Raw genomic sequence first — 11,049 nt, forward strand, 5'->3', positions numbered from 1 at the left:
ATGGGGAGCCGGCCTAGGCGATCGCGTAGGTCTCTGATTTTGAGGGATCTTCAATTCAAAATATATTTTAATTACCATAATTATTGAGATTTTAATGGTTATTCGAGGGATTATCTATTAAATAATTTTAATATAAACACGGGTTTAAGGTTTACCTCTTATAGAGCAGAACTCGTTAAGTTGATTAGCAGCGAAAGAGTCGGATCTACTACGATCTCGTATTACCGGTCATGAATCACTCATGTGGATATTAGTCTCGAGGTGAAAACGATGGATTCACAAACTAAAGCGGACTTCTGAGACAGAGAGAGGGTCGCACAGGAGGAGGGTGTTGCAGAGGAGAATTGTGTATTCTGCTCTTGATTATCACTTGATTTGGGTTAGGTGGCTATCTATTTATAACATAGGTTTAGCTTATAAAACCTTAACCTTAATCCTTTATTTTTTTTGGATGGGCTTGACCCATTTCACTTACGGACGGATAAATATTCGGTCCATAACCTGAATATTTCTAACATCTCCCATTCACATGTAATGGAACATATTACAATCCTCATCTCAGTCTCATCCATACTATTGCAAATAGTTCGTACGACCGACATACTATCGAGAGCTCTGGTACTATATACTCGTTGGAACATATAGATGCTCGATGTCCATGTATCAAACTTAGAACTATATACTCATTGGAGATATATAATCTTTATATTTGATGGATCGTAACTGGTGTATGTTTTGTCCTAGATTCCACATCACATCCATTGTATTAATATTGATTTCTACAGTTTCTCTGTTATTCACAAATATACACATGTGCATAAGTGTTCAGATAGGGAATTACAAAAACTCTCAATATGTGCACATATTAATTATAAATTGATATCTTTCCATCCTACATTATTCCTTCCATCATAGTCTAACTCGCTTATCTAGTCGGGTTCTTGTTGGTTGGAATTATCACATCAATCTAAAGATGACCCTTCCAAGGTAGCCATATTAGAATACACTTCTAGAATACATTAAAGGTCTTAAAGATAATAAATTTCGAGAAATCACGATTTCACGATGTAAGTCGTAGACTAGGAAAATGCGAGATTGGCTCTTTTCCATCTTGTGGTTGCTAAAGCACACATGGTATGAAACATTTGTTATGGTGTTCTATTCTTTCTTTGAAAGAGGAACATGTTTCTCATCTTAACACCATATAGAAGCATATGTTAAGATAGGCCAAAACATCTAACTTTTCATTACTTTTAGTGATTACTTCCGACTCTTTAGTAGAAGGCTTTTATCTATCTCAAACTTGCCTTTGAGATTACACTTAATCTGTTTCATACACTTGTAGTATATGTCATCATCTTGCACCATGATAAAACTTCTTTCATACCTTCTACAATGCGGCTTTTGTTATTAAACATGCTCTCAAATTGTTAACAAATGACCTCGTCCTTCTATTTGTCACCATGTGGAAAACAAAGGAGAACGCTCTGCTACTTTTTTTTGTCTGACATGCATTAGAACATTTAACAGTAAATGTTAACAAAAATAATATTCGCACCGCGTATTTGAAAAAATTCATGAAACCTTTATTAATAAATCATGTTTAAAAAAATACATGAAAAATATAAGTCTACCTAGATCCTACGCAATCATTGAGGTCTAACATCTTTTGTATAAACATCTCTCATGACAGGTTTGGCAAAGGGATTCGCAACCATGTCATGTGTGGACACATACTTCATATTAACTTATTTGCGTGCAATAAAGTTTCTGATTAAGTGGTACTTAATCTCTATATGCTTTGACTTTCTATTAGAGGTAGTAACATTTAAATGGTTTAGGAACCTATTCAACCAAACTTATACTATTGATGAGTACAATATGTACTCTACTTCTAGATGGATAAAGCTACACACGTTTGCTTCTTGCTACTCTATGAAATGGTACCATTCCCAAGCAAGAATATGTAGCCTGACATGGACTTCCTTTCGTCCAAATCTCCTTCCAATTAGCATCGGTGTATCCTCTCAAATTGAGATCTTTGTCTTAATAGCAAAAAGAATAGTTTCCAGTTGCTTTAAGATATCTCAATATCGTTTTAACAGCTGGCCAATGTGCTTGTCATGGATTGGATCGATATCTTCTTACCATCCTAACATCATGACATATATCAGGTCTTATACATAACATAACATACTTTAGACTACCAACCGCACTAGCGCAAGGAATTTTTTTCATTCGTTCTTTCTTCTTGTGTTTGTGGACATATATTGGTAGCAAAGGTGATGTCCTTAGTCATCTGGCTATCTATAGGATTAGAATCGTGCATACCAAATCGATCGATGACTTTGTTGACATAAGTCTCTTGAGGAAGAGCCAACACGTTCTGAAGAATTAGCTAGCCTCTCTCCTAATAAAGTCAAATCTGAAGAGAGGAATGAGGTTGAGAAAGGGAAGAGCAATGTTGAAAAGGAGGAAGTTGAGCCAATTTCTGAAGGTGACAAGTATGTGTCTTTCAACGAGCAACATAAAGGGCTTCCACCTTTGAGAAAGTTACCAAGTGACATAACATGGGATCCGGGAGATAGTGCACCTAGTCCTACACATGGTGAGTTAAGCTCTAAGGAGGAGGTTGAAGGTTACTCTATGACGCTTTTTGATAAAGCTGAGATGCCTAGCACATGCCATATGCAAAGGAATGAAGTCACTCACTTGGTAAAATATGAACTTATTCTTTTGTGCTTTGTTGAAATATATGTGTTGGGATCTTTGTTGTGTATGTGGAGAGAGAACATATCCTATGAGGAGTCCATGAGGGGTGATCTTGTAGTGAAGAATGTGCGTTTCACGAAGTATGTATTGAAGGGGAATGACTTCCCGGGGGATATAGAGATGGAAGAGATTCAATACTTGTGGAATAGAGGCCAAGTTAGTAAAGGGGCAAGTCTTGAGGTCCCGAAGTTGTTAACCCAAGGCGAGGAGGGAGCTAATACAAGTGTTATTGAGCTCGCTATGAAGTGGGTTGACAAGTGTAGCCGGGATATTCTATTTGGTGTCGACTATGAGCGAGTGGAGGTTGAGCCTAGCATCCGGGTTGATGGTGTGAGGTACAGAGAAATTTGGGAATATTCAACTCAAAGTCATGATGGGATTATGAAGAGTGCTCAAGGGATCGCTCCAAATTAGGTTGACATGTTTCATCGGGACATTCCATTCGAAGTAGGCTATGAGCGGAAGAAGGGTGTGACGACTCTTCAAGTTAGTGACTGGGAGATCAAAAGGATCCAGGGGTGGTCTGTTCGACAAAATATGGGGATTTGGAAGACCACCCAAGCAAGTGTTGTGAAGTGGTTCGACTTGAGAGCTTGGGGTCCACTCAAAACTAACACGTTTCATCCATACATAATGAGAAACTTGAGGTTAAGTTCTTTTCAAGAGAGGGTGAATGATGTGGAGCGTTTCCAACACGAGCCGAAGAAAATAGCCCATTGCGTCGAAGCCAACAACATGCCCAAGCAAGCATATGGAATGTTGATTATGTTGCGGGCATCTAGCTGACTAGACAAGAGGGGACGGGTGGTGGAAGAAGTCGGATCAAAAGGGACACACCCTGAAGTAAAGAGAAGACTATTTATGTGAAAAATAGAGTTGACACGCCGGGTCAGATTCTGACACACCGTGTCGATCTGACGGAAAGCTTCTGATCTTTTTTTTGTCAATTGACACACCGTGTCACTTTCCGAAATGTCGTGTCGGGTTCCTTTTAAAAAGCCTTGCAATCAGACTTGCCCTTCACTCCATCTCCTCCCTAATTACAACTTTACCACCCCTTAGTTACCATCCATGCCACCCTTTTACCTCTAACCTATTTTACCCCTTTTAAGTTTATATATTCAATTATATGCTTTTACCCTTTAATGTAATTTGTCAATTATGTTTTAGAATGCTATAAATGCATCTTTTTCTTTGTAATATTTAACTTTTTTTATCAATACAATTTTATCATCTTCTTTGTGAAGTTTGTGTTAATGTTTTAACCTTCAACAATGGAGAATCTTTGATTTCCTTACGGTTTAGTCCGTAAAAACCAAGATTAACTCCTTCAAGTTTAGCTTGAAAAGAACATCTTTATTAGTTTAAGATTAAAACTAACACGTCCCAAAATCGATCCGTATCAGTTTTTGACTTTCCAGTAATATCAAACCTATGGCTGTAAATGAGCCAAGCTGCTCATGAGCGGCTCGATAAAAGCTTGACTCGACTCGTGAACACGATTTACTGGCTCGGTTCATAAACGAGCCGAGCTTGAGCAGGCCAAAGCTCGGCTCGAAAGCTCGCGAACAGGCTCGATTAGAACATTTATGAACAAATTTTAGTTTTGTAGAAAACTATATAGTTTTGTGTTAGTTCACAAATATCTAAACTTAATATTATTTCATTTGCTATTAGATGAGTTCGTTCACAAACATAATACACGAACTATTTGTAAGCATCTTGTTTATTTATTCACGAACTTTGCTTGTGAGCTTGTTTATGTACACATTTAAAGAGTTATTTGCGAACAAACTTCACAAATACAATTAACAATTTACTTACAAACAATTAATGGTTAGATAATTTTCTTAATGAACTAAGTCCAAAAGAGGATTTTGGGCTCGAAACAAGCTCGTTGAGCAAGCCAAAGCTCGGCTCGGGCTCGGGCTCGGCTCGTTAATTTTATAGCAAGCTCGAGTTTGTTAATTTTATAGCGAGCCGAGCTTGAACAGGCCAAAGCTCGGCTCGGCTCGGCTCGATTACAACCCTAATCAAACCAAAGCTTCCACCGCCAATTTGAGTATTTCTGAATATTATTTTTACGTGAATATTTTTATTTTGTTACTAATAATACTTGGATGATGGATGAATCGGTGGGGATTTGACAACTATATTTATATCCTAGACCTACTTGGCATTAAAATATGAATGCCAAGAATACACAGCCAAACAAAATCAGTTGATATTAAATAAATAAAAAATATTTCTAAAAAAAATAAATAAAAATAAAAATAAAAAGCTTACGTAATTAATTTTCCATAAAATAAAATAAAATAAATTGATGCATGCAAAAATATTAGCTGCTCTGCTATGAGTTATAGGGATAAAAATTACACCCATGGCCACTGAACTTTACCCATTTAACATTATGGCCACTGAACTTCAATTCTTAACAGTATAGTCACTGAACTTTACACTTTTTAACATCGGTGGCCACTCAACGCCTCAAAACAACCGTTGACGGTTTGAAAATAAAAAAATCGAAAAGTTAATGATATTCCAAGGAACTTTAATTCTTGAAAATTTTCGTTTCGGAGTCATTTATGTGCTGTTTGGTTAGGAGAGGGTGTGAATTTTTAGAAAGAGAAAGCTCCAAAAAATGTGTTTTTGGAAAATAAAAAATGTGGTTTCATGATAAATGTCGTTTTGAACAACTTTAATTCTTGAATATTTTCATTTTGAGGTCGCTAACTATCATTTTGAGGACTTGGTTAAAGTTGAGTGGCAATCGGTGTTAAAAACTGTAAAGTTTAGTGGCTATACCGTTAAGAATTGAAATTCAATGGCTACAATGTTAAAAGAGGTAAAGTTCAGTGGCCATGGGTGTAATTTACCCTAGGGATAAAGTTTGTCATTATATGAAAAATGATGCTACAACTGGAAGTCACAATGCACTTCATATAAAACCAAACATTTTCCTAAGAGAATTAGCCGTTTCAGTTCAAGTAAATTTGTCTTTATTACAATTTCCAAAACTTACAATGTGAATTTCCTTTTTAACCCTTAATCCATTTTCTCTCTATATATTCTCTTGTCACCATAGCCAAACTACAAGGAAAAAGGAAGAACTTTGAGAGAGTTTTTATATTTTCTCTATATTTCTTTCTTTTTCTTTTTTTTTCTAAATTCATTTTCTTTCCAGCAAATTATAATCTCATTCTCCGTCCCCGCTCCATCAGGTCAGTTAATCAATCATTTTATTTTATTTCGTGTTTTATCATCCGTAATAATTAACCTTTAAAAAGTTACGATAATGATATCTGTTACAATGTTGCGACGTAACAGGAGCAGTTTTATGTAACTGCTCTTTAAACTCGAAAAGATTGTATGAGTGAAATGGTCCGATTGTACTGTTACATCAAACGTTATGCTAAGAATTTATTATTTTGAATTTTTTTAATTTATTTTATAATAAACTTCAGAATATTTAAAGAATGTCACTTTTTTATATTTTTTTTGGTTACACTGGAACACTAAAAGCTCCAGAAAAACTAACGAAAAGTCATCCGAGGGACAGATATTTTTGAATAAATTATATATATATATATTAATTCCTGATGTGTTGATGCTCAGGGACATTTTTTTGAGTAAATAAATAATTGTTTTATTATATTTGAAGTGAAAATAATATATTAAAATAAAATAAGCTTTGATAAAACAAAATCTGCAATTAACATCAGCAGCAGCACCTGAGAATTGACTGTTTTCTTTTCAAACCTCATATATATACTATATATATTCTTTATTTATTTTTTTATTTAATAAAGAAAATAAAATCCACTAAAAGAAAAAGTAATTGACTTTATAAATTTTTTTTCTGGTTACATGACTTTATAATTACATGAATACTTGTGTAATTACTGAATTTTGCAGAAGTTGAATTTCTTTTTTATTTTATTTATTTATTTATTGAAAGGTGTTTTATTATTGTTCAATTATTTGGAAAATACAGCTAAATTGGCAGAGGGGCAGTGTTTTAATCTATGGAAAACTGACCAAATATTACTTTATATTATATACTTGTAAACCAAGCAGTTTTACTGCTTTTTTAATTTTTATCTTTTTATATTTACTGGGTCCAGTAATATATTTTCTACCTCATTTCAGAAATAAAACTATATTTTATTACTGAATGGGCAAAATTATCAGACAAATGAAAGTTTAAAAATACGTGTTGAATTTCCACCTTTACACTTTTTTGTAACCTCACCACGTGTGTCCACAGCTCAATTAAAATAGTTAAAATTTTCAAAATTTTATGCTTATTATTCATTTTCTTAATTTCATTTCTACTTAGTATTAATTAGATTATAAGTTCAAATTTCCATATATGAGAAAAAATTTAATGGGGTCATGGTGTAACACTCAATTTATTAATTTATTTATCACAACTGATTTTGTCACCCTAATCAGTATGTTTAAGAGCTGAAAATGACACATTAATTTAAGGGTGTTTGCAATAAAATTTCGGTTCTAAGATGGATTTTGAACTATTTTTTGTGTGTGTTTCGGTATCATTTAATTCACGTGCTGGTTATATACGTGGATCAATCTGCTAATATGAATAACATGAGGTCTAATATTTTTTGTTTATGCCTTCTCAATTAGTGAAGTAGAAAATATCTTTTTCGTAAATGTTTCTATGAAAAGTATGGACAAAAATTACCGTTCACAAAAGCGAATGTATGTATCTTCGCCTGGCACATGCGGAAGACATACTTATATAATGTGACCAAGTATGTGTATGTCATGTGACTAAGCAAGTACATCACGATTTATGCTACGACGTAATGATAGCATTTCATCTGCCTACATGAAAGGGGAAGCGATGGAATAGTATTTGTCGCTTCTACGTCATCTTCATGACCGATGAAGCGACAAATACAAAAAATCATTTTTATTTTATCGTAATATAATATCCAGATTAAGAGTATTTTAAAGCATATATATTTATATATAGTATTATTTTATTTTTTTTCTTACAAGCGTTTTTAGATATTGAGTTTGTTATAGTAACTTTAAAATAATATATTCGGTTCATTTTAAAATAATTGTCACATTTAATTAATTTTTTTAATTTTATAGTATTATGTCATGATAAGTTTTTAATTAAGTTTTTAATGCAATTTTTTCCTATTTTATTTATACTGAATTTATTACAAATCAATTATTTTATTAATATATGCAATTCACTTAAATGTAACAATTATTTTTTCAAACTTATAGTCAATTAACAATCTTTTTCTTTTTCTCTTGCAGGCTCAACAATTTACAAATTATCTCTCTCAAGTCAATTTTAAAGAATACAACAAAATGAATTATTTAAAAGAAAATGATTTATTTAGTTCCGCAATCTCATATATAAATGGGACCATATTACCATCTTCCATGAAAAAATCCCCAAATCACCAAAATCACCCATTCGGTCTCAAAACCCTAATTGACTCAAAATCATCATCTTCACATATAATCCATTCTTACATGGTACCATCAAAACCACTCACAAGGACTACTTCTTCGTCGTTGTCTAATTCGTCGTCGTTCGATCACTTCTCCTCGTGCTCAATCTCCGACGAGATGATAGGGACCGAAAGTGGTGTTTATTTAGGCTCTTCCGATGATTTTAGTGACGGAAGAGTTGATAATCCGTCGCTATTGCATTATTTGAAGCGAAATCAGCGACGGAAAGAACCTAAGAAAACATATCCGCCGCCGATTCCGTTATTAGCGAGAAGAGGGAACTTGCCTGGTTATAAACCTTGGAGTTTAACTCGCCGGTATGTTGACGGAAGGTTAATTTTAACAGAAGAAAGAGTGAAACACGATGAGTACTTGGAAGCTATCAGAGAAAATGGCCGTTTAATTTTGAATCTTGTATCTTTTCGCGACCCCGAGGATGAGGAGGACGAAGAAGAGGAAGAAGTGGTGGAGATGGAAGAACTTGAGCTTATTCAAGAAGAAGAAGAGAAGGAAGCAGAAGCGGAAGCGGAAGAAGAAGAGGACGACGAGGAAGAAGAAGTGGAAGCATTTTTAGCGACGAAATCAAAACCGAGTTTAGAGTACGAAATCGGAAGTATTAATGGAGGAAGAAAGATGAAGGAAACATATTTTAGTTGCAATGTGAATGCTCATAGAATCAATGGAGATCATGGTTTCATCATGTCTCCAAGTTCTTCTCCTATTCCTCGAATGACGGTTGTTGGTTAGCCAGTTCGGTTATCGTAACGGGATGATAAAATTTTAATGTGGTCCGGAATCAACTGATTTGGAACTACTCGGGAAATGATAAGTCGGTAATAGTTCCGGTATGTTATAATTCAAGACTAGTTTGAATTAATCTAGAGAATTTTCATGAAATGTACTTTGTTTTAATTAATTTATTTTGAATTTAGTTGTTTTTTCTTTGTAATTTGTTATATTTATGTTTTTATTTTTGGAATAAATTACTTCTTTCTAAATAATATTACTTTATGAAAGATAATTAATATTAATAAATAAAGGGTAATTAATTTATTAGTCCCTATATTTTGACAAAACACACTGTTTAGTCCATGTATTTTCAAAAACACACAGTAAAGTCCATAACATTTTTCTCGGTGAACTGTTTAGTCCCTGCCGTTAGACTCTCATGAAGATTCTGTTAGTAAATTTGGATTTGCGTTCTTCTTTTCCTTTATTTTCCTTTCCTTTAAACTCTAATGCATCTGAAATCAACTTTGAGTGTTCTTCTTCTTGATTTTCTTCTTAATCGTTCAAATTCGTAAGCATTGGGTCTTTTCTTTTTCTTGTTCTCCATACAAATAGCTTCTTCTTCTAAATTGGATTTCCTCTTCTGAAGTTTGAAGGTAAATAGTAAAGGGTAATTTAGTCATTTCCGAAGTCATAAACGGTAAAAAATCTAACAAACAGATGGAAGGACTAAACAGTTCACTGAAAAAAAGGTTAGGGACCTTACCATGTGTTTTTGAAAATATAGGGACTAAACAGTGTGTTTTGTCAAAATATAGGGACTAATAAATTAATTACCCATAAATAAATGTATATAACTGAAACTCAGTTAATAAAATTAATGATTAAAAATTTATTACCGAGTTCTCAACATAATTAATTATTTGGATAAATAGGCATGTAAAAAATTCATTGTTTTATAACTTCATTAGATGAAAAGGGAACAATTACAGTAAGAAAATGATAAGGAATAAAATTTTATAAGTTCTACGAAGTGACTAAAACAGCAATAAAGAGCAAAAAAAAAAGAAGTCATAAAAGGTATTAAAAACATAAAAAATAAAAAATAAAACATATACTTGTCGTAAATCAAAATCCACCAAAAATTAAGAAGTTGCAATCCAATCTTCAACATTTAGATCATTGCAAACATTCAGATCTGAGTAATTTCTTTTGATGCAACCACGTAGATCTATTGATCCACGTATAAAATAAACCGTTTCTGTTATTGCTAAATCCGAAAAAGGTATAAATGAAAGAATAATAGAGAGTGGATACAATTCTGGCGAATAAATAGATCCGATAAAATATATAAATACCGATTATAAAAAAAATAACAATAAAAAAAACACATAAAATTTAATTCGGTTCTTATTTAAAGTAGATCGTCAAAAAGGAAAGTTTTGAAGTTTGATAGATTATGAAATTTTGATAAGAAAGAGGAAAAGATGAGAAAAAGGAACAAAGGTAAAAAAAATTATTGTTGAAAAAGAAAAGAAGTTTATGACTCAATATGACTTGTAATATAAGTTTACTAATTAAATTTTTAAAAAAATAAAATTTGAGTAACCGAATAAAATAATTCATAACAATATATTATGAGAAATAAATCAAATTTACTTCGTGTGGACCTAATTATTGGATCATATTTTGGGGTTTCACATGGGTTCAAATGTTTTTTCTTGGGCCTAATAAGAAATATAATGGAATGTTTTGGGCTTTCCCACAAAACTCCTATAATAAAAATTACAATTAAACCATATTGTAAAATCTAATTTTTTTAATAAAAAAATCTAATTTTTTTAAAAGCTGTAAAATCTAGTTTTCAAAAATTTATTTTCTATATATTATAAATAAATTATATTTTTATATTCTAATTTATAAATACTAAACTTTTAAAAATATATTTTTAATCATATTGAAACACTTAATTTATTAATTTACTTACCACAGCCGATTTTATCACACTAATAGGCATGTTTAAGAGTCGAAAATAACACATCAATC

At 32.6% G+C, this 11,049-nt stretch overlaps 1 long non-coding RNA gene across 1 annotated transcript; it reads left to right on the forward strand.

The window, feature by feature from the left end:
• The first annotated feature begins 5,881 nt into the window (after nt 1-5,881).
• Nucleotides 5,882-9,216, forward strand: LOC136200699 (uncharacterized). The gene is made up of 2 exons (XR_010673453.1): nt 5,882-5,993; nt 8,074-9,216. It is a non-coding gene; the product is annotated as an uncharacterized lncRNA (long non-coding RNA).
• The last annotated feature ends 1,833 nt before the right edge of the window (nt 9,217-11,049 follow it).

The sequence above is a fragment of the Euphorbia lathyris genome, chromosome 7, assembly GCF_963576675.1.
Source record: "Euphorbia lathyris chromosome 7, ddEupLath1.1, whole genome shotgun sequence".
In the NCBI taxonomy this organism is placed as follows: domain Eukaryota; kingdom Viridiplantae; phylum Streptophyta; class Magnoliopsida; order Malpighiales; family Euphorbiaceae; genus Euphorbia; species Euphorbia lathyris.